The sequence below is a fragment of the Mustela putorius genome, unplaced genomic scaffold (assembly GCF_011764305.1).
Source record: "Mustela putorius furo isolate JIRA1106 unplaced genomic scaffold, ASM1176430v1.1 tig00003834_pilon_pilon_pilon, whole genome shotgun sequence".
Lineage (NCBI taxonomy): Eukaryota > Metazoa > Chordata > Mammalia > Carnivora > Mustelidae > Mustela > Mustela putorius.
The window spans coordinates 64,549,983-64,575,921 of NW_025421987.1; the positions used below are offsets into that span (position 1 = coordinate 64,549,983).

The following is a 25,939-nucleotide window of genomic DNA, read 5'->3' on the forward strand; positions in this document are numbered from 1 at the left end:
TGCCTGAGGGAAACTGAGGCTACCAGAATGGAGAAGTTTAGATTGAGAAGCTAAGCCTGATATTTTATTTTGTAATGAAAAACTGATGTGTCTTGCCAAAGACTGGTATTTTAGCAAAGCAAGACCATGCAGACTTGTGTCTTCCACAGGAGAATGGATTATTTTCCAGATTTAGCTTTAGATTTTATTCTGTTTGGTTTTTATTGCTGGAGATGTGTAGATATGTGTTCTTCTTTGTGGAGTAACACAGAGAATTAGGAGCAGAACCTGAAAGCTGTAGGAGAGATAGTCATACCTGATCTATCTCTGGGACTTTGAAGAAATGACTTGGACTTAGTCCAGTTTAGCAGGGTGGATTATGGATATGCTCACTGAGATTCCATAACTCAGAATGTCCTGATGTTGTCTGCCACTGGGTCATAATTATCCTGAGGGGTAAGAGTGGGGTGGAGCTTAGAATAACCAAAGCCCTGTTTGGATGGTGATTCTTTTGAAGGGAAACAATTCTATTGGAGATCATTCACTTGACTAGTAATTATAAATTACTGGGTTGCAAAATTTAAGGATGGAGGAGGTACAGGAACTAGAGAAGAAGAACTTTTTTCTCTTTTGAGTTCTTACTGGGAGTATGATGTGGATCTTGAGACATCAAGATAAATGTGGGCCAAACGGAGAGGCACTCAAGGCAGGGCCCCACTGGGGAAGGCATCTTTGACAGAAACCATTTCTAAGAGCAGTAAGGAGTGACTGCCTGTACTAAGCTTCCCTTGCCAACTTAGCTCTGGTGGGGGATTAAGGAAGGGCTTGTTCTATCCAGGGCTCAGTGGTAAAGGGCAAACTGCTGCCTCTCCCCTGTTATGGCAAAGGGGTGATAATGAGGATGTCCCAAGTTAGCAAAAATATATATATAGTTTCCAAAGGGCTTAACTTCTGTATAAATCAATTAATAAGAGCGTATATCCATTATTAATTGGTTCTGTCTTTTCCTTATAGTAAATTCACAGTTTCCTATCAATAAGAGGAATTCCAATGATTTTGAAAAATTCATATTTTTTCATTAGTTTGCCAATGGCAGATCTTGGACCTCCATAGTTGCATGAGACGAGTCCTTATGATAAATCTCTGTCTCTATCATTATGTGTATATAGATTGGTAGGTAGATAGATGCACATTTATTGGTTCCATTTCTCTGGAGATCCCAGACTAATACACTAGATAATGAATACAGTCTTTCTTTCATAAAATACTTGGTTAGGGAGAGCTTTAACTATCATACATTTACATCTGCCTCATCTTTTAACTGCTGTATGATATCCCTTGTTCTATGGTATATTTAGCCATTTCCTTTTTGATAGGTACATAAGTTCTCTCTGGGCACTATTCTCAGAATAATGGCAAACAACATTTTGGCAAAGTAGGTTGTTTCCATTATGGATTGAGAATTGCTGAGCCAGTCGTGGCCATAGAGTGAAACACACATGAGAGGAAAATGGAAATATCTTCCACAGTGAGGATTTGCTCTCCCTGTATCACAGACATTAGGACAATGGCTCCATTCATGGCTTTGTGACCTTATTTTGCCAACTCAGGACATTTTTTGAAAAGCAAAAACAAAACAAAACAGAGAACTTTCTGTTACCATCATCATTTGCAAAAGTAGGCTATTTTAGGGGTGCTTGGGTGGCTCAGCTGGTTGAACATCTGGATCTTGATTTTGGCTCAGGTCATGATCTCAGGGTCATGAGACTCGAGCCCTGAGTCAGACTCCATGCTCAGCATGAAGTCCACTTGAGACTCTCTCTCCCTGCGCCCTTCCTCCCCCCTCTAAAATAAGTAAATAAATCTTTAAAAAATGAACAAACAAACAACAAACAAAAACTCAGGCTATTTTAACATAAAAGCACAGAGACAACCTCAGTTTAATAAATGGTCAAATTGAATAAATTCTATTTTATTCAAAATGCGCTGCACTGTCTTTCTTCTTTGTAGTCAGCAGGTAAATGCATTCTCATTCACCTGTTTTGGTCTCCATATACATACATTAATATTATTCTGACTTCTACATTAACAAAGTATTTGGGAGATAAGTAAAGTGAGAGAGTTCCTGCCTTCTGACAAAGGGAGAGATCACAACCTAAGAAAAGATGAAGGATGCTTCCTTGGACTCTGACCTAGGAAGAGTTTAGGATGCATTGGGGTGAAGTCAAACCTGTGTTCTTGAGGTCTCAACAAAAAGAAGCCTGGCATAGAAAGAAGAGTGTGAGGTTGCCGAAGAGATTGAAACCCATTGGGAAAATACTGTCACCCAGTATGCCCTGCAATGGTACCATATTTATAGACACCAGAACAAGTTATTTAGAGAATAACATCTGAATCCATTAGGTCATCTTTATGCTGGTTTCTTTAACACATTTCCCTTTTATACCATGAAAAAATTGTGAGAATATAAGGTTCATGTGAAGTGAAAAAATTGATGATTTTCTTTTGAAATAAAATAGCCACTTTTAGTGGTCATAGCAGCTATTCCATCTTCAAAGACAAGGAGAAGAAGAGCGAGGAGTGCTGGCCCAGCAAAAAAGTGAGTGTGAAAAATGAAAGGATGGAGAAACACATTCTGTGCTTAGAAAGGCCCTGGAGATGGGGCACCTGGCTCATCGGTAGACCATGCAGTTCTTGCTCTCAGGGTTGTGAGTTTGAGCCCCATGTTGGGCATAGGGATTACTTAAAAATAAAATCTTAAAACAAACAAAGAAAAACAACAAAAATGAAAGACAGGTCTTGGTGCGTCAGTTCAGCCAGCGCTGTGGTTCTCACCCTATAATCCCACTTAAGGAACAAGGTTTAGAGTGAGATCTCAGCTGAAGGTCTGTGACTTAGGGGCAATTCTGCCACTCTCAGGGAAAAACCTTGGACCAACCAATGGTCTCACTGATCCTTCGTTTATAAAATTAGGGTAAGAAGATTGCCCTGTGTGACCAGAGGGTAAGTTTAAAGCCCTGTGAAAATTAGAAAGCGGTATACAAACAAATCAGAATAGTTACAAAAACCAGAAAGGTGAGGGGGGAGTTGGGATGGGCCAAAGTTAGGTCATATGGGGACTTTGTGTCAATTAGAAAAAGAACCTTGTTTGGTGGACACGGCGTGGTGCGGCTCACAGCTGCGTTAGTGGAACCTGGGCTGGGTTGTAGCCTACCATGTTCCCTGAGTTGCATGTGAACTACCTGCAAAACCGCATATGGCAGACCCAGTGGTCAGGGCCTTTTGTTCTGGGCCTCAAGTTCAAGGGAGTCTCCAATTCTGACTTCCACTCAGTAGAAATACATGCAAGAGTTCGGGATGATATTCTGAATGATACTCATCTAGCTAACACTGAGGGCAAGCAGTCTCAGTCTCAAGCTGCTTGGGCCTTCCTGAGACTTCTGTAGAGCCTAATTATTTAATAACCTTAAAAAAATCCAGTGACATTCAGCTTCAATTAAGGACATTGGTTAAGTAGCTGCATCAGCAATCTTTAGATGTAGGACAAATAAAATCATTGCACATAGACACATGACCAATATATGGCCTTCACCCTTGGACAACATTTCATTTTGCTGTATTTGAAACCATCCTCAAAACTGGACACAGTGCTTTGTTTCATCTGCCTTCTACCCTCCCCATTAATGACTCATTTTATCTGTTATGCCGGCAATCTTTTCTTCTGTTGAACATATCAAATTCACCCAAAGGATACAAAAACACTGTTTCAAAGGGGCACATGCACCCTGATGTTTATAGCAACATTATCAACAATAAACAAATTATGGAAAGAGCCCAAAAATCCATCGCCTGATGAATGGGTAAAGAAGATGTACACACACACACACACACACACACACACACGCTGGACTATTATTTGACCATCAAAAAGAATGAAGTCTTGCCATTTGCAACAATATTGATGGAGTTAGGCTGTATTACACCCAATGAAGTAAGTCAGTCAGAGAAAGACAAATATATAATTTTGCTCATACGTGGAATTTAGGAAAAAGAAAAAAAATAGGTAAACTTAGGGAAAGGGGGGAAAAGAGAAAGAGAGAGAGAGAGGGAAGCAAACCATAAAAGACTCTTAACTACAGAGGACAAACTGAAGGTTGATGGAGGAAGGTGGTTGGGAGATGAGCTAACTAGGTGATGGGTATTACGGAGAGTACTTTTGATGAGCGCTGGGTGTTTTATGTAGGTGATGAATCATTAAATTTTACACCTGAAACCAATTTTACCATTTATGTTAACTAACTAGAATTTAAATAAAAACTTCAAATAAACAACCCCCACACACACACACCTAGTTCATCCTACCTCTGGACATTTGTACTTTCTCTTCTTTCTGCCTACAGTGTTTTTCTCCCAGATTTTGCATGGCTCAGTTCTTTGAGCTCAAATGACCTCTCTCATCAGGGAGGCATATGAAACAATTAAGTGGCTTCTATGCTGCACTTAAAAAAAAATTAGCATTTTACCTGAGATGCAATTAACAATTGCTAGTGTCTTATGACTGGGATTAGCCAGGCAGCAGGCATGGCTTAGTTGTCATTGCTTATGTGGACAAATGCAAATTTGGATGTTATTCGTGGTGGGCCTACTGGACATTGACCTCTTCTTCACAATTTAGTCAACAATCAGGGACACTAGACACCTCCATATCTAAGAAACTCAAATAATGTTCTAAAGATCAGGAAGATTTTTTTCTAAAGATTTTATGTTTTAGGTTCACAGCAAAATTAAAAGGGAAGTACAGAGACTTCCCATAGACTCCCTGCCCCCACAGGCGTACAGCCTTTCCCATTACCAGTATCCCTTACCATCACAGTACATTTGCAGGAAGACTCTTTGTGTTTCAAAATGATGAAGAAATGCCAAATTTCCTCACCAAAAATGAGAAAATACAATTCATTCTCTGGAGGGCTTCTCCTATGATAGAAGCCCACCTCAGGTATAACTGTGTAATTGCATTTTTATACAATGTAAATTCATGTATATATTTTAAACTTCAAATTTGCTTTAAAAAATTATGTACCATAGATATTTATGAGTAATATGCATCTTTCCCAAGAAGACTTTATCAAGAGTATGACAGAAAAATTGAGATATTTATCTTCAAAATATTTGCTCTCCAAAGGCTGAGAGGATTTATTATTCTGTTCAACTTAAAAATGAAAAACTAGTAAAACAATAAATAAAAAAAAAAATCTCAGTGACAGCTGACAATAAATATTTTCTACGATCTGCAACTTGTGTTCTTCTGAAAATGAATCTTTTGGGGACACAAGATATCTTACTATTCACTAACCAAAACTTTCAAAGAGCTCTTCTTTCTCAAGTGGAGCCTTTATCTTAGTTTGTAAAGTATTTACTTCTGAAATATGTATTTTATTTGGTCTATTTTGCTCTTATTAAGTTCAGTAGCTAACCTCTCCATGTCCATTTAAACAAAATATTTTAGAAGCTCATACTACTACCACATTTTCAGTTTACTGGAGAATCTAAATTTCCTTCTGAAAAAAGTCAGAACAGTGCTCAGTAAACATATCCCTTTTAAAACTCAGAATTGAGTATGGGTTTTTGTTTTGTTGTTTTTATTGCTTCTAACCTCCCAGGCAACAATTGTATGTCTCGCAGTCTTGATTTTATTTCAGAAAATAATATTGAAGATGGAGTAGAAAAGATCTCCTAGTTCTTATTCATTCTTCTAGTTTTTGAACCAGTTTTTCTTACTCTTGACTCTTTATAAGCAAATGTCATGTGTGAAATATTTATGCCTAATGTTGATGAGAATAGAAGCATGGATTTCATACCTGCTTTTTCTGTTTGGATCTGTATTTTCCAATAACTGACTCTTCTTTCTCATCCTTAGGCTTCATCCATGCCAAGAGTTGATCACAGTGGGGACACCCTTGTTCTCACAACTTGCCTCCACTCTCTTGACCCTTTTCACATACTCAGAGCACCCGAATCAAAGCTGGGCCAATCAGAGTCCCTCTGAGGGCATGTGGAATGTAGACTAGAAATTCTAAGCTTATTTTGCTTCATTTTTGGGACAGAGGAGATAGAAACTCAGATATCAATGGGTACTTTCCACCTTGTGAACCAGGATGTAGGCCAAGCCAGTGTGTAGTAAGAGAGAAGGAAAAAAGAAGATAAAGAGATTGAAGCAGAGTTGAAGGGAGAGTGGGGGTGGTCCATTTTCCTGGCCTGACTCTATCCTACCCTTGAGACATTTGAATCAGCTCTGCTTTTTATGATAATTTATCTTTTAAACATTTCAGGGGGTTAGAAATGGTTCCGTAACTTAAAAGAGAAATGTTAACCAGTATGGTGCTTTCTACATGAAACTTTGGGGAATTTCTCTTATTTTCTTAATGATTCTTATTAGAGAGCTGTTGTAATAGCCACAAAAGGACTTTCCTCAGAAAATTTTTCTTCCTTTTTTTTTAAGATTTTATTTATTTATTGACAGACAGAAATCACAAATAGGCAGAAAGACAGGCAGAGAGAGAGGGAGGAAGCAGGCTCCCCGCTGAGCAGAGAGCCCGATGTGGGGCTCAATCTCAGGACCCTGAGATTAGACCTGAGCCGAAGGCAGAGGCTTTAACCCACTGAGCCACCCAGGCGCCTCTCTTCCTTTTTTTAAATTTCAGATTTACATGTTTAATCTTTCTTCTTTCCTTGATGAATTATATATATATATATATATATATGTATATGTGTATGTGTATATATATATAAATGTATATATATACATATGTAAATGTATATATATGTGTGTATATATATATACATTTAATTTATTTATTTGACAGACAGAGATCACAAGTAGGCAGAGACAGGCAGAGAGAAAGGAGGAAGCAGGCTCCCTGCTGAGCAGAGAGCCCGATGCTGGGCTGGATCCCAGGACCCTGAGATCATGGCCCAAGCTGGAGGCAGAGGCTTTAACCCACTGAGACACCCAGGCGCCCCTTGGGCACATATTTTTAACAAGGTCCCCAAGGGATATTGGTGCAGGTGGCCCCCTGCCTGCCCTTTGAGAAACACTGGCTCTGGAGCGTTCCTTTTTATACGGGGAGGATAGGGCAGTGAGTTGTTCAGCTCCTGATGATCAAGGGAGAAGTAGCAGCACATTCATTTACATGGTCTGGCAAAACAGACTCGGCAGAGGTGTGACGGGAAGAGGAGTCTAGATTGTCCGTGTGCGCCTGATGTCATCACGGGAGTCCCTTCCAAGAGGGAGACCGGAAGATCTGAGACCGAAAGACAAGTCTCTCTTTGGGGAGGAATGCAAAGGTCTGCCAAAAAATCTGAAAAGGCTGAAATGACATGGTCCGAATATATTCTCTAAATGTAGCTCCATTCAGGGACAAATCTCCTCAAAGAGGAGAAACATCTGGGGATAGAATCCAAATATAGCAGGACAGAGCAAAGGCCAAAGAGAAAGAATATCCAACTTAATAGTGGGATGGAGGTAAGAAGGAACAGTCAAATTTCAGAATATAAGCTTGCCATATTCTTTCCAGTTTTTCATTAGAAAAACATTGATAGGTGCCTGGGTGGCTCAGTTATTTAGGTGTCTGCTTTTGTTTCAGGTCATAGTCCTGGTCCTGGGATCAAGCTCTGCTTTGGGCTCCCTGCTTAGCTGGGATCCTGCTTCTCCCTCTCCTTCTACTCCTCCCCCCGCTCATGTGCTTGCTCTTTCTCTCTTATAAGTAAATAAATGAAAAAAAAAAAAAAACTATTGAAACAAGAAACTCTAGAATTATAATGTTTAATATAAACTTATTAAGGTTTATATGGAAAGTCTCACTCTAAAGAGTTATCCAAAACATTATTTTTTAAAAAGCCTACAAAAACTAACATAAAAATTGAGAAACAGAAAAGATGGAGATTAAATTCCATCAAAGTTCAGGAAAGAGAGAATATTATACCTATAGATGATGAAAACTTGCCCAAGAGACATTCTCATAAAGCAGATTAAAAATAAAAATCTAATAATACAAAGAAAATAATATAACAAATGAAAGAACAGATTTTATTTGAAGTGATAGAACTCAGAAAAGAATTAAAATTATTAAGAAATGAACAAAATGAAAAGGAAACCTACTGAATGGGAGAGGATTTTGCAAATGACCTATCCAATAAAGGGTTAATACCCAAACTATATAAAGAAATGATGCAACATCATTAACATAAAAAAATCTGGTTAAAAAATGGGCAGAGGGCCTGAATAGTCATTTTTCCAAAGAAAACATAGAGAGGGTGAACAGACACATGAAATAATGCCGTCACTAGTCATCAGGAAAATGTTCAAACCACAATGAGCTATTACCTCATACCAGTCAGAATGGCTAATATAAAAGACAAGGACTAACAAGTATTGGCAAGGATAAGGAGGAAAAGGAACCCTTGTGTACTGTTGGTGGGAATGTAAATTGGTGCAGCCACTGTAGAAAACAGCGTGGAATTTGCTCAAAGTGTTAAAAAGAAATACCACATAGCCAAGTAATTTCACTGCTGGGTATTTACTGAAAGAAAAAACACTAATTCAAAAGGATATAGGCACTGATATGTTTATTGACACATCATTTACAATAGCTGGATACAAAAGATTTGGAAACAACGTAAGTGTCCAGATGTGGTATGTTTATACAGTGGAATATTATCCAGCCATAAAAAAGAATGAAATCTTTCCATTTGCAACAGCATGGATGGACCAAGAGGATATTAGTCTAAGAGAAACTAGTCACAGAGAAAGACAACTACCACATGATTTCACTTATTTGTGAAATCTAAAAAACAAATGAAAAAGCAAAAAATAGGGGCACCTGGCTGGCTCAGTGGGTTAAGCCTCTGCCTTCGGCTCAGGTCATGATCTCAGGGTCCTGGGATCAAGCCCCGCATCGGCCTCTCTGCTCAGCAGGGAGCCTGCTTCCTCCTCTCTGCCTGCCTCTCTGCCTACTTGTGATCTCTGTCTGTCAAATAAATAAATAAAATCTTAAAAAAAAAAAAGAAAAAGAAAAAAACAAAACAGAAACATGGGAGAGCCAGGTGGTAGGTATTGTGGAGGGCACATATTGCATGGAGCACTGGGTGTGGTACATAAACAATAAATTCTGTTACGCTGAAAAGAAATAAACAAACAAATAAAAAACCAGAAACAGATACAGAGAACAAACTGGTGATTGCTGTAGGGGAAAGAGGGAGAACAAAATGGGTGAAGGGTATTAAGAGGGACAAACTTCCAGTTATAAAATAAATAAGGAATGAAAAGTATAGCATAGGCAATATAGTCAATAATACTGAAATAACTGTGTGGTGACAAATGGTTAACTACCCCTAATGTGGTGAGCATTGCATAATAGATAGACTTGTCTAATCACTGTGTTGTACACCTGAAACTAATAGAAAATTATATGTCAGTTAAGCATCTGCCTTCAGCTCCAGGATCATGGAAGGGAATCAAGCCCTTCTTTGGGCTCCCTGTTCAGTGGCAAGCCTGATTCTCCTTCTGCCTGCTGCTCTCTCTGCTTGTGCTCTCTCTCTCTCTCTGTCAAATAAATAAATAGAATCTTAAAAATAAATAAATAAAATTACTCAGTGTAATAAAAAAAATGAATTCTGCCATTAAGGTGACTTAGCTCTAACAAATTGTGTTTTGGGTGACTTTTAGTCCAAAATTTCAAATTCCTGGGAAGGTATGATTGATTCAGCTTCGGCTGGATATCAATGCCAGAATCAACAGTTATATGTACTGTAGATATGATTGATGAATGGTCAACCTTGTATATCAAGGGAAGTTTCCAAAGAAACATAAAGTATGGTGAGCTGAACAGTACTTTGAAAACTGTCTTCTGCACTATGCCCACCAACCCATTTCATACACCTGAAACTTTCCTCTCTCTGCGTGGTACAGTTCTCCCCCACACAATTGCATCCATCCCTTTCCAGTAGAAGATGATACAAACTTGTGTCCCTTTATTCATCTAGAGGAAACGCCATAGGAAACCAAAGGAAGCCAAAGATTTCCTAGAGCATTCTTACTCCAGTTCTGTCAAAATATCCTTATATATTCTACAGCTCATGTTGGCTGAAAAATTTGTCTATTGTTAAATATTTATTCAGACTGGTGAAAAGAATTATTTTCATTAACTTTAACAAGACTATTGCTTACTCTAGGGGCACCTGGGTGGCTCAGTTGTCTGACTTATGCTCAGGTCATAATCCCATGCCCCGCCCCACTCTGGGCTCTGTGCTCAGAGGGGGGACTGCTTGTCCCTCTCCCTTTACCCCTCACCCCTACTCATTCATGCACGCGCTTGCACTCTCTCTCAAGTCAGTAAATAAAATCTTAAAAAAAAAAACCTACTGTTTATTCTAAATCTGTATTTATTTTTGCTTGAAGTCCACTGCTGGCTGTCACTCATTAACCAATTCTCTGCTTATTTATTTATTCCTAAAAGGTACTAGTTAGATATATATTAACAGGAATATATTTATAATTTTAGAAGTAATGCATTCACTGAAATGCTTTCTTTAGATCTGCTTTATAAGTAACCCAACATTTTTCTTTTATTTTGTTAATTTGCACAAAACAGATTAAATTGTACTCCTAGAAACTGCAATTATGGTAAGTGTTAGCCAAATAGAGTCAGGATGTAATGTCCCAAATTAAATATTTTATTCAACTAAGATTAATTCCCTTTTTTCAAATGACGATTTGCTGTTCTAATTCTGTCAAATACATGATTACCAACTATCATTTTCAGACATTAATTGCAATTGCATTTGGGATGTTTGGCTGGCTCAGTTGGTGAAACATGCAACTCTTGATCTCAAGGTCAGGAGTTCGAGCCCCATGTTAGAAGTGGAGATTGGTTAGAGAAAAAAAGGGGGGGGAATGAAATTGCTTGCACTCTCTCTCTCTATATATATATAGGAATAGCACTTCTCAGAAATTAAATCTGTAAAGATTTAAAAATTGAAATATAATTGAAGCTGTACCCTGTTTCAGTCTACTAATGAGTATTTTTCATTGATAAATCCATAGCTGTATAGTTTATGAGCTCTGTCTAATTCAATAAGAGATGAATATCTAATAAATCTTTTATTTTTATATTGATTATTTTTATCAAAATGTTTTTGTATGTATGTTGTTTTGATCATTTGTGTTTACATAATAATTGTAAGGTTGATTCAATGTAGGAGACTTTTTTTTTAACCTTAAATTCTCTGTTTTTAGAGTCTCTGTTCCAGAGACTCTGAAAACATTAATTTCAGCATATGTCTGTATTTTTGTGACACAGAGTAGGAAAGGATGATCAATATAAGACCAAGCATAAAAATATAATACATGAGGGTTAAATTCTGTGAGGGGAGTAGAAGGCAGATGTGAATTCAAGGAGAAAAAATACAATGTAGAACTTTTCACTCTTCATAAAGAACTTGTTCAAAATTGATGGCTACCAGAGAAGTGCAGAGGGGGAGAGGTGAAATAGGTGAAGGGGTTTAAGAGTGTGGTTTTCCTCATGAGCACTGAAAAATGTACAGAATTGTTGAATCACCATATTGTACACTTGAAGCTAATATAATACTGTATGTTAGCTACATTGGAAGTAAAAAGATAAATTATTCATATTTTTTTAATGGATGCTAGTAGCTTTCATATTGCTATATTGTAAAGTTTCTATTGAACTTATTTAAAAGAATGATGTATCTTATTTTTTAAAAATGTAAATGTATATAATATGTCACAAATTATAACCACTTAAACTTATGCTGAAAAACTTTAGATTACTTAAAATCATGCAACAATGTTTTTAAAATATTCATTTGAAGAATTGAATTATGGCAAAGAAGTTTGAAGGCTACTGCTATAAACAGCAACAAGGAAAAAGAGGAAAGAGATTGAAGATTCTGTTTAAATTATGCTAATTCTTAACAAGAATAAGGGGAAGGGGCAATTATTCAATCTTCTGGCACCACTTTCGGATGCCAAGCAGAAGTCTGAAGTCTGAAGAAGAAGTGAAAGCTATGACCTTCCCTTTAGAGGCAAGACCAGAAGTTGAGTCCATCACTTCTTCTATCTACTAACCCTTAGTTCATAGCCATAGATAGTCGCAAGGGAGTCTGGATAATGTAATCATTATTCTGATGGCCAACTGCCCAATCAAGAAAATACAGTCCAGGCCTTGTCCTCATTTTTGTAAGTGGTCCTGCAGCTTTAGCTTGGTGTTAATGATTTCCCTCCTTTATCCGCTCTACCGTTCTGTTCTTCATGGCCAGAGTACATGATAAGAACAGCAGGAGCATTATACTACTGCTTTACATTTTTTTGCCATTGAATATATTTTTCTTAGAGGGAATATTGACTAAGAAAGCATGTTAGTATGGGATATTCAATAAGTGGATAGATGTTAGTACCGGCAGAGGAATGATGGATAGAGGAAGCCTATCCAAATGCACATTTAAGCATTTATTCTTATTATAGTCTACATGATGAAAGGGACCAAATAAAATCAACCTGACAACAATTAACTAGCTTTCAGGACCCTAGAGGAATGGTATCATCCTGGTGCTAAGGTTTGCTACCCTGCTAGAAAATTAGGTAGTCAACAGTGGCAGGGTTGGCCTCTGTGAGGGAGGATCCCTTATTGAGTCCATGCATATGCAAAATCTATTGGTATTAGATAATTATCTAATAGACAAATAGTTCTAGTCTAATAGACAAATAGTTCTAGTCTAATAGATAATTGAAGACACATTCAGCAGATTGAGGAAAAAGGATAACTGACATCCACAGAAACATTACTCCTATACTCCTGAAGAGCCTTTTCTACCCCCATGGTCTCACGTGATAAGTTAAATGGGATATGTATTAGTTAGTGATCTGTTTGTTTTCTAGTAAGATCCAAATTAACAGTGACTTAGTAAGATAGAAGTTTAAGTCTTCTGTAATTGTTTAAACATCAAGAGTCTGGGGTTGCTATGGTATTGGGGATCCAGGTTCATTCTAATTTCTCTGTCATCTCTAGAATTTTGCTTGCATGCTTATGGTGTTTCATAGTCATCATTACAGTCACATGTCAGGCAGAAGTCTGAAGTCTGAAGAAGGGAGAATGAAAGCTAACTCTCTTCCCTTTAGAGGCAAGATCTAGAAGTCCCTTCTTCTACCCACTAAACCCTAGATCATAGCTGTAGATAACTGCATGGCAGGCTGGACAATTCAGTTCCTTAGTTATTTCAAGGGCTTACTCATCAGGTGCAGTCATGACTACTCTATTGAACAGCATAGACATAAAAAATGTGTATCCCTTTAGAAAGTAACATTGAACAGTGTTGCCTTGGGTCAAACTACAGTTTATAGGAAGTATGAAAGCTAGAAGAACAAATTAAATGATGCCATTAGGAAAGAACCAGGCAAACTCTTAAGTTCTTGAGCATTCTATAAGATAAATGACCCAGTTTTTTAGATTAAATGATATTTTAAAAGGGGTTTAAGAAAGATATCATTCAAATGTGATTAGTAATTTTGAATCTCGATTGGAACAACTAATTATAAAAAAGACAAGTTTGAGGTAAGAAAATATGAGTATATACTGTATATTAGATGCTATTAAGGAAATATTGCTTATTTTTAAAGATATAACAATGGCATAGCGGTTATGTTAAAAAATCTTTTTCAGTTACAAAGGCATACTAAAATGTGTGGGATTTGTTTTAAAAATATTTAAGCAAAAACCAAAATAATGGAGAGGAATAGGTGAAATGAGATTGGAAACATTTTAATAATTGCTAGTTATATGACAAGTACATGAGAATTCATAATAAATTATATTCATAATATATACTAGAAAAAGAAATAAAGGTGACAGTTACTAATATGTCCAAGCTGACTATTGCTATACAGGAACAAAGCCTTGAATTGCCAAATCTCTACATTTTTCAAAGAAGTGAAAACTCCAGATTTTTTAAAAATAAAATCTCTTGATTTCATAAAACAACAACAATGTGGCCAAACAAAATACAACAGTGGGCTGGAATTTGTCCTTGGCCATCTGTTTCTTCTCTAGGAAGAACTTGTTTAGTTAATGAGTGGTTTCCCCCAAATTTAGAGTGTGTTCAAGCTTTTGAATAACTCCTGGAAACCAGTGGTTAATGGTTGCATGTCTGGGGACTCAGAGGTGAGTGACACATTGCTTCTATCCAAATGGAGCTCCGAGTCTTGTCAGGGGGAGGGCATGTAGCTAAAGGCTTAGATCACAACATAGGTGTATGTGGAGAAGAACAGATAGAGATGCAGTATTAGTCCGCCATGGTGTTAGGAGCTGAATTTTGTCCCCCCACCCCAACACACACACAGATTCCTATTTTGAAGTCCTAATGCCTAGTACCTCAGAATGTAACTTTATTTGGAGATAGGGACTTTAAAGAGTTAATTAAGTTGAAATCAGGTCATTAGGGTGGGTTCTAATCCAATATGACTGATGTCCTTATCAGAATAGATGAAGAAAAGAGCCAGGGAAAATGGCAGAGTAGGAGGATCCTGAATTCACATCCTCCCACAGACACCCTGAGGCAACAACTATGTGTAATGCAACTCACTCTAAAAATGACCTAAAGACTGGCAGAACAGACTATTCACAGCTAAAGACAGAAGACTATATCAAGAAGGGTGGGAGAGGCAGAGATACTGTTGCCAACCAAACCCCTGGTGTGGCAACTCACAAGTGAGAAGAATATCACAGGCACAGAGGAGTGAGGGGATCAAGTCCCACACTGGGCACCCTCTGCCCTAGGAAGCTGCAATAGGAAGATGAGCTCCCAGAATGCCTGGCTTTGGAAATCAGGAGGGCTTAACTCTGAAAGAACTAGATGGCTAAAACTCTGCTCATAGCAAGCCAGGGCCTTGTATCACTTGGTCTGAGACCTAGCATAGAAGCAGCAACTTGAAAAGTACCTGGGTTATATGGGAAAGATTTATTGAATAATTTTAGGACATATGCCAGAGGGGCAGGGATCTGCAGATGCTTTCTCTGGGAAAGGAAGGGCTAGTTGGTACCATTTCTCTTGTCTTCCTTCAGCCTTTCTAATCAAACACCTGTGGGAGGCAGTTATGACATTCTCCATTTACATTGCTAACACAGTTTGCCCCACCCCTTTAAAGTTGCTCCACCCAACCTGCCTGCTATGGCAGGTGTCCAAAGTGGTTCCTACATTGCCACTCCTAGCAAGCAACCTCAGCTGAGACTGACATCCTTCCAGAGTGACTATCACCCACCGCACTCAGTGGGCACCTGCCCAGAGTGACTCTTGCCTAGGAAGAGGGGAGCTAACCTCACCGACCTGCATTCCTGCAGCAGCCAAAACCAGGCCTTTCACTCTGCAGTGTAGGGTTAGGGGCAAGACCTGGCCATGGGTGTGCACAAGTCAGTCCTAGACAGTTATTGCTAACAGCCAGGCTAGGGGTAGCACCACCCACGAGTGTGCCCATAGCCCTGGTAACCCAGCCACAATAGGAGGGCTCATGTAGCCCACACAGTGGACACTACAGGAGCACCAGGTTCTGGTGACCAGGGGGGATTTTACTACTGAGCACCACAAGACTTTTACACAGACCATTATTTTCAAGACCAGAAGATGTAGCTGACCTACCTAATCTATTAAAAAACAAACAAAGAGGCAAAATGAAGAGATGGAGGAATATGTTCCAAACAGAGGAACAAGACAAAACCCCAGAAAAAGAGCTCAATGAAATAATGTAATCTACGTGGTAAAGAGTTTAAACTAATGGCCATAAAGATACTCAACAGACTTGAGAGAAGAGTGAATAAACTCAATGATAACTTCAACAAAGAAATAAAACAAACAAAAAAACGTTGAAGGTGTGCCTGGGTGGCTCAGTGGGTTAAAACTTCTGCCTTCACCTCAGGTCATGATCCCAGGGTAGTGGGATTGAGCCCCACATCAGGCTCTCTGCTTGGCAGGGAGCCTGCTTCTTCCTCTCTCTCTCTGCCTGCCTCTCTGTCTACTTGTGATCTCTGTCTGTCAAATAAATAGATAAAATCTTAGGAAAAAAAAAAAACAGCTGAAGAAAACAGTAAGTGAGATGAAAAACACACTAGAGTGAATAATAGATTAGCGGATACAGAACAGATCAGCAATCTGACAGACAAGGTAGTTGAAAGCAAATAACTCCAAACAGCAAGAAGAGAAGAAGAAGAAGAGAAGAAGAAGAAGAAGAAGAAGAAGAAGAAGAAGAAAAGAAGAAGAAGAAGAAGAAGAAGAAGAAGGGGAAGAAGAAGAAGAAGAAAAGTAGTAGTAGTAGTAGTTGTAGTAGTAGTAGTAGTAGTAGTAGTAGTAGTAGTAGTAAAAGGTGGGGATAGTAGGATGGAACAACACCAAGCATGCTAACATTTGGATTACAGGGGTCCTAGAAGGAAAAGACAGAGAGAAGGGGTAGAAAATTTATTTGAAGAAATAATAGCTGAAAACTTTCTAACCTGGGGGCAGAAATAGACATCCAGGTAGTAAGGGCAGTAGATCAATCACTTATAATGTTAGTATGAAGGTCAGAAGACAGACACAATAAAATCAATTATATCTACCAAAATAACTGAAGAGATACATAAAATACAGATGTAAAATATGGCATCAAAGGCATAAAATGTAGAGAAGGGGAAATATAGTATATTTAGAATGTGTTTGAACTTAAGCAGCTAACAACTTAATATAGACTGGTATATACATAAAATGTTACATATATATGTTATATATGTAACTAAAATGCAAAAACCTATAATAGACACACTAATACACACACACACATGCACACACACACACACACACACACACGCAATAAAGAGAAAGAAATCCCAGCATAACACTAAAGAAAGTCATTAGACCTCAAGGGAAGAGAGTAAGAGAAGGAACAGGGAACTACAAAAGAAATCAGAAAACAATGAACAAAATGGCAATAAGTACATACCTATTAATAATTAGTTTAAATATAAATGGACTAAATACTCCAAAGAAATAGGGTGAATGTAGTGTATTAAAATACAAGACTCGTCTATACGTTTCTTACAAGAGACTCACTTTAGACCTAAAGATACATACAGACTAAAAGTGAAGGGATAGGAAAAGATATTCCATGCAAATGGAAACAAAACAAAACAAAAACTAAAACTGAGGTAGGAATACTTATATCACACAAAATAGACTAAACAAAGACTGTAACAAGAAACAAAGAAAGGCACTGCATAATGATAAAGGGAATGATCTAAGAAGAGTATATAAGAATTGTAAATATCTATGTACTCAGCATAGGATCAACTAAATATATAAAGCAAATATTAACAGACATAAAGGGAGAAAATGAGACTAGTGCACTAATAGTAGGGAACTTTTAACAACCCACTTGCATTAATGGATACATCATTTAGACAGAAAATCAACAAGGAAACAGTGGCTTTGAACAACACATTAGACCAGATGGAATTAAATAATGCTGAACATTTCATCCAAACAGCACACTATACATTCTTTTCAAGGCACACAGAACATTTTCCATGTTAAGCTACATGAACATTAGGCTACAGAACAAATCTCAATAAATTGAAGAAGGCTGAAATTATGTTAAGCATCCTTACAATCACAATATATCATGAAACCAGATATCAATTACAAGAAAAAAAAAAGGGAAAAAATACAAATACATGGAGGCTAAACATAATGCCACTCAACAATGGGTCAACAAGGAAACCAAAAAAATGAAAAAAAAAATACATGGAGTCAAATGAAAATGGAAACACAGGAGTTCAATATCTTTGGGACATAGCAAAAACAGTTTTAAGAAGGTAGTTTATAGTAATACAGACCTACCTAAAGAAATAAGAAAAATCCCAAACAATCTAACCTTACACCTAAAGGATCTGGAAAAAGAATAACAAACAAAGCCCAAAATAGACAGAAGGAAGGAAATAATAAAAATCAGAACAGAAATTTTAAGAATGAGACTAAAAAAAAATACAATAGAAAAGATAAATGAAACTAAGAGTTGGTTCTTTGAAAAAATAAAATTGATAATCCTTTAACCAGACTCATCAAGAAACAAAGGAAAAGCAAGGACTCAGATAATTAAAATAGTTGGTTAAGCATCTGACTCTTGGTTTCAGCTCAGGTCATGATCTCAGGGTTGTTAGATTGAGCCCTGCATGTGGCTCCATGTTCGAGGCAGAGTCTGCTTGAGATTCTCTCCCTTTCTCCCCCTCTACTCTTCCCCTCGCTTGTGCTGTTTCTCTCAAATAAATAAATAAAATCGTCTACAAAATAAAAATAAATTAAAAAAATAAAAATCAAATGAAAGAAAAGAAGTTACAACTGACACCATAGACATACAAAGGATTATGAGACTGTTACAAAAATTTACACGCCAACAAATTGGACAACCTAGAGGAAATAGAGAAATTTTTAGAAACATACAATCTTCTGAGACTTAATCAGGAAATAATAGAACAGACTGATTACTAGTAATGAAATTGAATCAATAATTTAAAAAAAAAACCTCCTAACAAAATAATCTGAGACCAGATGCCTCCACAAGTGAATTCTGCTAAACAATTTTCTTCAGTTTTATTTTTTATTTAAATTCAATTAATTAACATATAATGTATTACTGGTTTCAGAGGTAGAGGTGAGTGATTCATTACATCAATTACCCTCCTTGATTTCCATCATCCAGTTACACCATCCCCCACACCCCCAGCAAACTTGTTTCCTATGATTAAGAGTTTCTTACATTCTGTCTCCCTCTCTGATTTTGTCTTTTATTTTTTTCCTCTCTTCCCCTATGATCCTCTGTTTTCTTTCTTAAATTCCACTTATGAGTAAGATCATATGATTATTGCTTTCTCTGATTGACTTATTTCACTTAGCTTAATACCCTCTAATTCCATCCACATCATTGCAAATGACAAGATATCACTTTTTTGATAGCTGAGTAGTATTCCATTGTATATATATACCACATCTTTATCCATTCATCTGTTAGAGGACATCTGAGTTCTTTCCATAGCTTGGCTATTGTGGATGTTGTTACTATAAACATTGGGGTACAGATGTACCTTCAGACTACTACATTTATATATTTGTGGTTAATCCCTAATAGTATAATTGCTGGGTCATAGGTTAGATCTATTTTCAACTTTTTGAGGAACCTCCATACTGTTTTCCAGAGTGGTTGCACCAGCTTTCATTCCCATCAATAGTGTACAAAGGTTCCCCTTGTCTTCATCCTTACCAACATATGTCATTTCCTGAGTGGTTAATTTTAGCCATTCTGACTGATGTGAGGTAATATCTCATTGTGGTTTTTGATTTTTATTTCCCTGATGACAAGTTGTGTTGAGCATTTTTTCATGTGTCTGTTGGCCATTAGTATGTCTTCTTTTGAGAAGTGTCTGTTCATGTCTTCTGCCCATTTCTTGACTGGATTTTTTGGTTCTTTGGTGTTTAGTTTGATAAGTTATTTATAGATTTCAGAGACTGGCCCTTTACCTGATAAGGCATTTACAAATATCCTTCTCCCATTCTGTCAGTTGTCTTTTAATTTTGTTGACTGTTTCCTTTGGTGTGCAAAAGCTTTTTATCTTGATGATATCTCAATAGTTCATTTTTGTCTTTGTTTCACTTGTTTTTGGAGATGTGTCTAGCAAGAAGTTTTTGTGGCTGAGGTCACAGAGGTTGCTGCCTGTGTTCTCCTCTACAATTTTGATGTATTTCTATCTCATATTTAGGTCTTTCATCCATTTTGAGTCTATTTTTGTGAATGGTTTAAGGAAATGGTCCAGTTTTACTCTCCTGTATGTGGCTGTCCAGTTTTTCCAGTACCGTTTATTGAAGAGACTATTCTTTTTCCATTGGATATTCTCTTCTGTTTTGTCAAAGATTAGTTGACCATAGAGTTGAGGTTATCTATTCTGCCCCATTGATCTGTGTGTTTGTTTTTGTGCCAGTACCATACTGTCTTGATGATTACATCTTTGTAATAGAACTTGAAGTCCAGGATTGTGATGCCACCAGCTTTGGTTTTCTTTTATCTACTGAGCATTTTAAATAATAGTTAATTTATTTTTTAAAAAAAAGATTTTGTTAATTTATTTTACAGAGAGAGACACAGTGAGAGAGGGAACACAAGCAGAGGGAGAGAGGGAGAATTAGGTTTCCCACTGAGCAGGGGCTCAATTCCAGGACCCTGGGATCATAACCTGAGCTGAAGGCAGAAACTTGACACCCTGACACCCTGAGAAGTGTCAATTTATATCCTTCTCAAACTATTCTTAAAAAAAAAAAAGAAGAGGAATGAATGTATATAAACTCATTCTATGAGCCCACTATTACCCTGATACTAAAACCAAAGACACTACAAAAAAAATATATAGACCAATATCCCTGATAGACAGAGATGCAAAAATCTTCAACAAAATATTGGCAAACTGAATTCAATAATACCTTAAGAGGATCATTCACCATGATCGAGTAGGATTTATTCCAGTGGTGCAAAGATGGTTCAATATCTACAAATCAATCAACATGATACACTGCATGAATAAGGTGAAGGATAAAAATTATACCATCATCTTAATAGATGTAGAAAAAGCATTTAATAAAATTCAATATCATTCATGATAAAAAGCTCTCAACAAAGTAGATAAATGTACCTCAACATAATAGAGTTAATATATGACAAACTCAGAGCTAACATCATACCTCATTGTGAAAAGCTGAAAGCTTTTCCTCTAAGATCAGGAACAAGACAAGGATGCCCACTCTCATCACTTTTATTCAACATAGTACTGTATATCATAGCCACAGCAATCAGACAAGAAAAAGAAGTAAATTATCCACATTGGTAAGAAAAAAGTAAAGCTATCACTATTAGCGGATGATATGAAAACCATAAAGACTCCACCGAAAAACTAGTGGAACTAATTAATGAATTCAGAAAAATGGCAGGATACAAAATCAATATACAGAAGTCTATGCATTTATATGCCCTAATTACAAAGTAGTAGAAAAAGAAATTAAGAAACCAATCCCATTTATAATTGCATCAAAAAGAAGAAAATACAGTAATAAATTTAAACAAGAAAGTGAAAGACCTGTACTCTGAAAACTGTAAGACATTGATGAACAAAATTGAAGAGGACATAAATAAATGGAAATATATATCATCTTGGTAGAATTAATATTGTTGGGGGAGCCTGGATGGCTCAGTCTGTTAAGCATTCAACTTTTGATTTCAGTTCATGTCATGATCTTAGAATCATGAGATCAAGCAGGCTCTGTGTTGGACATGGAGCCTGCTTATGATTCTCTCTCTCTCTCTCCTTTTGCCCTTCCCTCACCTCTACAAAACAAAACAAAACAAAACCCCAAACTCAAATAGATTAAAGCCCTAGACCTGAAACCATAAAACTCCTAAATGAGAACATAGGCAGTAAAAGCTTAGACATTGGTGTTCACAATATTTTTCTGGATATGTCTCCTTAGGCAATGGAACAAAAGCAAAAATAAACAGTTGGGCCTACATCCAACTGAAGAGCTTTTGCACAATGAAGGAAACAATAAGAATAAAAGGAAAAGACAACATACTGAATAGGAGAAGATACCTGACAAGGGTATAATATCCAAAATATATGAAGAACTCATAAAACCCAACACAGAACCCCCCCCCAAAAACACACACACAGACAAAAACCAAAAAAATCACAAATAATCAAATGAAAGAAAAGGCAGAGACTGCTTAATTTGGTAGCACATGTACTAAAATTGGAACAATACAGAGAAGATCAGCATGCCCCTGTGCAAGGATGCCAAGCAAATTCATGAAACATTCCATATTTTTTAAAACATGGGCAATAAAAAATATTATTTTTATTATTTATTTTATTATTTTATTTATTTATTTTTTCATTTCATTTATTTATTTATTTTATTTTTATTCGTTCATTTACTTATTTAATTTATTTTATTATTTATTTTTATTATAAATATTTATAAAATATTTATTTTATTACAAAAGAAAGAAAGGAAGGGAGGAAGGAAGGAAGGAATGGTCACACACCCTAAATAGACATTTTTCCAAGGACATGCAGATAGCCAATGGATATATAAAAAGAGGTTCGACACCACTAATCATCAGGGAAATGCAAATCAAAACCATAGTGAGAAAACAAAACCAAACCATAATGAGATATCCTTTTACTCCTGTCAGAGTGGCTGCTATGAAAACCAACAAGAAATAACAAGCATGGGTGAGAATGTGGAGAAAAAGGAACCCTCATGTACTGTTGGTGGGAATATAAATTGGTGTGGCCACACTGGAAAATATTATGAAGTTTCCTCAAAAAATTAAAAAGAAAAATACCATACAACCCAGTAATTCTACTTCTGGGTATTTACCAATGAAAACAAAAATGCTAATTTGGAAAGATATATGCATCCCTATATTTATTACAGCATGATTTAACATAGCTAAGATTTGGATTTTAAACGAAATGACATCATCAGATTCACAGTTTTTGGAGAAACTCTGAAGAAGAAAGAAACCATCAATAGATGTACGGATAAAGAAGAAGTGGTATATACACGCAATGGGATATTATCAGCCTTTAAGGAATGAAATCTTGCTATTTGCAACATGGATGAACCTAGAATATATTATACTGAGTGAAATAAGTCCGACAGGGGTGCCTGGGTGGCTCAGTGGGTTAAAGCCTCTGTCTTCGGCTCAGGTCAAGATCCCAGGATCCTGGGATCGAGCTCCGAGTTGGGCTCTCTGCTCAGTGGGGAGCCTGCTCCCTCCTCTCTCTCTGCCTGCCTCTCTCTTTCTACTTGTGATCTCTGTCTGTCAAATAAATAAATAAATAATCTTAAAAAAAAAAAAAAAAGAGAAGTCAGACAAAGAAAGACAGATTCTATATGATTGCACTTATATGTGGAATCTAAAAAATAAACAAAAAGCAGAAACACACACATAAATACAGAGAACAAACTTGCGGTTGCCAGATGGGAGAGGGTGGGGGATGGGCAAAATAGTTGAAGGTGATTAAGAGGTACAAAATTCCAGTTATAAAACAAGTCATAGGGATGGAAAGTACAACAGTATATAGTCAATAATATCGCAATAATGTTGTATGGTGACAGATGGTAACTACACTTTTCATGGTGACCATTTTGTAATGTGTATAATTATTAAATCGCTAATGGATTTAATAATTGTTGTATGTTGTATACTTGAAATATAATCATAATAGTATATGTCAGTTATGCTTCAATTAAAAACAAAAAAGCTGGTCATCCAAATGACTTTGTTTAAACAAATTTTTTGAGAAGAGACTAGGATACAGACACACACACACACACACACACACACACAACCATGTGAAGACATAGCCAGTAGACACGGTCTGCAAGCCAAGAAGAGAAGACTTGGAATTGAACAGTCAACATTTTGATCTTAGGTGTCTAGTCTCCAGCCTTGTGAGAAAATAAATCTCTGATGTTGAAACCACCCTGTCTTTCATATTTTGTTATGGCAGCCCTTGCAAAATAATGCACATGGGAAGTCTTAATTTTGCTCAGAAAAGTCTGTGAAGGTTTCATAAGGAAATTGCTACCTGGGGTGCCTGCATGGCTCAGTTGGTTGAATATCTGACTCTTCATTTCAGCCCAGATCATGATCTCAGATTCATGAGATTGAGCCGTGCATCGGGCACATGCTCAAGCATGGAGTCGGAGATCTTCTCCATCTGCACTTCCTCCCTGCCCTCCGCCCCCCATTCCCTGCTTGTGCAAACACATTCTCTCTCTCTCTTTAAAATAAATAAATAAAATAAATCTTACAAAAAAAAAAAAAAAGAAATTGCTACCCATATATTTGCAATAAAAGTCCTGATTTCTCCCTGTCATGATGATATTCTAGGTTCAAGGCATATTCTCTGCATCTCTCTAGGCAAGGTCAAATGACTTTAATTGCTTTCTATATGTTTATGCCTTTTAAATCTATTAATCCTCATGTTTTCTCTATACCTGGCCATTCTCCTGGCCACCTAGATGTCTCATAAACTCTAAATGAAAATATCTTCCTTTTCTACTCACCACTCAAACACCCACCTTCTCTTGTGCTCTCATTTACTATCCATCCATTGTGAAGCGGAGACTCTGGGACTCAAAGAGACTCCCTTTACCTCCACTTACAATTTGTCACTAGTTCTAGTTCACCCATCTCCTGATGATCCTGTCTTCCTTTACTGTCTAGAGACCTACCTTGGTACAGGTCTTTATAATCTCCTCTCTTATTATTTGTTGGTCTTTTTGGTTTCTTTCTTCTCCAGAGTTTCTCCAAAAACTGTGAATCTGATGATGTCATTTCTTTGTTTAAAATCCTCTGATGGTGTCTCACCATCCATAGCATAAAATGAAAAATCCTAGGCTTGTCAGATGAAGGGCTTTCACCACAAGTAAGTGATGACTCCACAGATAAATAAATGCCTACTTTCCTTTGCCTTCTTCACGTGTACACAAGATTACCACATCCAGGACTAGCAGTTCCTCAGATAAGCCATTATTTCGCAAGTCCTTTGCATATTCATGCTCTCTTTTTTCTTCCCTGTTGAGCCCGGGGAGCTTCTGGACAATGTTAAAGACTCTGCACAGATATCACCCCCTTTCACGCAGCCTTTCCCATCCTAGGCATTCTGTTTTTTTTTTTTTTAATTTTGTTTATTTATTTGACAGACAGAGATCACAAGTAGGCTGAGAGGCAGGCAGAGAGAGAGAGAGGAGGAAGCAGGCTCCCTGCTGAGCAGAGAGCCCAATGTGGGGCTCGATCCCAGGACCCTAGGATCATGACCTGAGCCGAAGGCAGAGGTTTTAACCCACTGAGCCACCCAGGTGTCCCGACACTCTGTTTTTGAAGACAGTTGATGGACACCATTCAGTACAGGCAACAAATAAATGTCTATAAACAGGTCTAACTTTGCTTGAAAGCCACGGGAAGCACCTCTGGGAAAGGATGTTGATTCTACCAGGGTGACCGCTTATAGATGAACTGGCAGGCAGTGCTCTTATTTTGCTACAAAATCAAAAGCAGGACGTCCTGCTGATTTGAAATTTTCACATGGTCTTTGAATACTTTTGGTGCCTCTCCATTCAGTATAACACCTTCAGGCACATAACTAATCTATATACAAGTAACTGGACCTAGATCATTGGGACACCATCATGAGACAGTCCCAGTCCAGGTCCCGGTGGCATCTATTGATACTGACCATCATCCTAAAAGGTGCTGGCCTGCCCTGCCCTTCCCATCCCCACTCCACTGGGGCAGTCACTGTCATTGATCCAGAAAATCATATGTTCCTGAGATATCACAGCTACCTTCTTTCTGACCACAGCCTCCCTTTGGGTGCTCTGACTCTGGAAGGCACTGTCACACCCTCCATCCCACTGCCATTTATTTCTATCCACTACTTGTAGACACACCAGCAAAGATTCTAGAACAGAGCGTTTCTAAGACAACACCTTTGAAACAGATTAATCACTGTAGAAGTATAAGGCCAACAGCAGGCAAAGCCCATGTTTGGCTCCATAGGAGAGAAGAAAGTCTTTGGAAGCAAGATCTTGTTATTTGATGCATTATTGGTTTCCTGCATAATCATTTCCTTCTTGTTCTTTTATGATAGTTTGCAAAAACATTTTTAAACATGGTGACTGTCACAGCAATGCTAAGTTGTACATAAAAATACAGAAATTGAAACCAGTCACAAGTCTTTATGTTTAAACACACATAAACCTAAATTGGGTTAAACAATAAAGAGAATTAGATGGTTTCTGAATGGTGATG

At 37.3% G+C, this 25,939-nt stretch overlaps 1 non-coding gene and 1 pseudogene across 1 annotated transcript; both read left to right on the plus strand.

Annotated features, from left to right (window-relative positions):
- Positions 1 to 25,939, plus strand: part of LOC106006114 — a 49,418-nt pseudogene that overhangs the window by 11,630 nt on the left and 11,849 nt on the right.
- On the plus strand, positions 21,832 to 21,937 carry LOC123394585. The gene has a single exon (XR_006609344.1). It is a non-coding gene; the product is annotated as a U6 spliceosomal RNA (small nuclear RNA).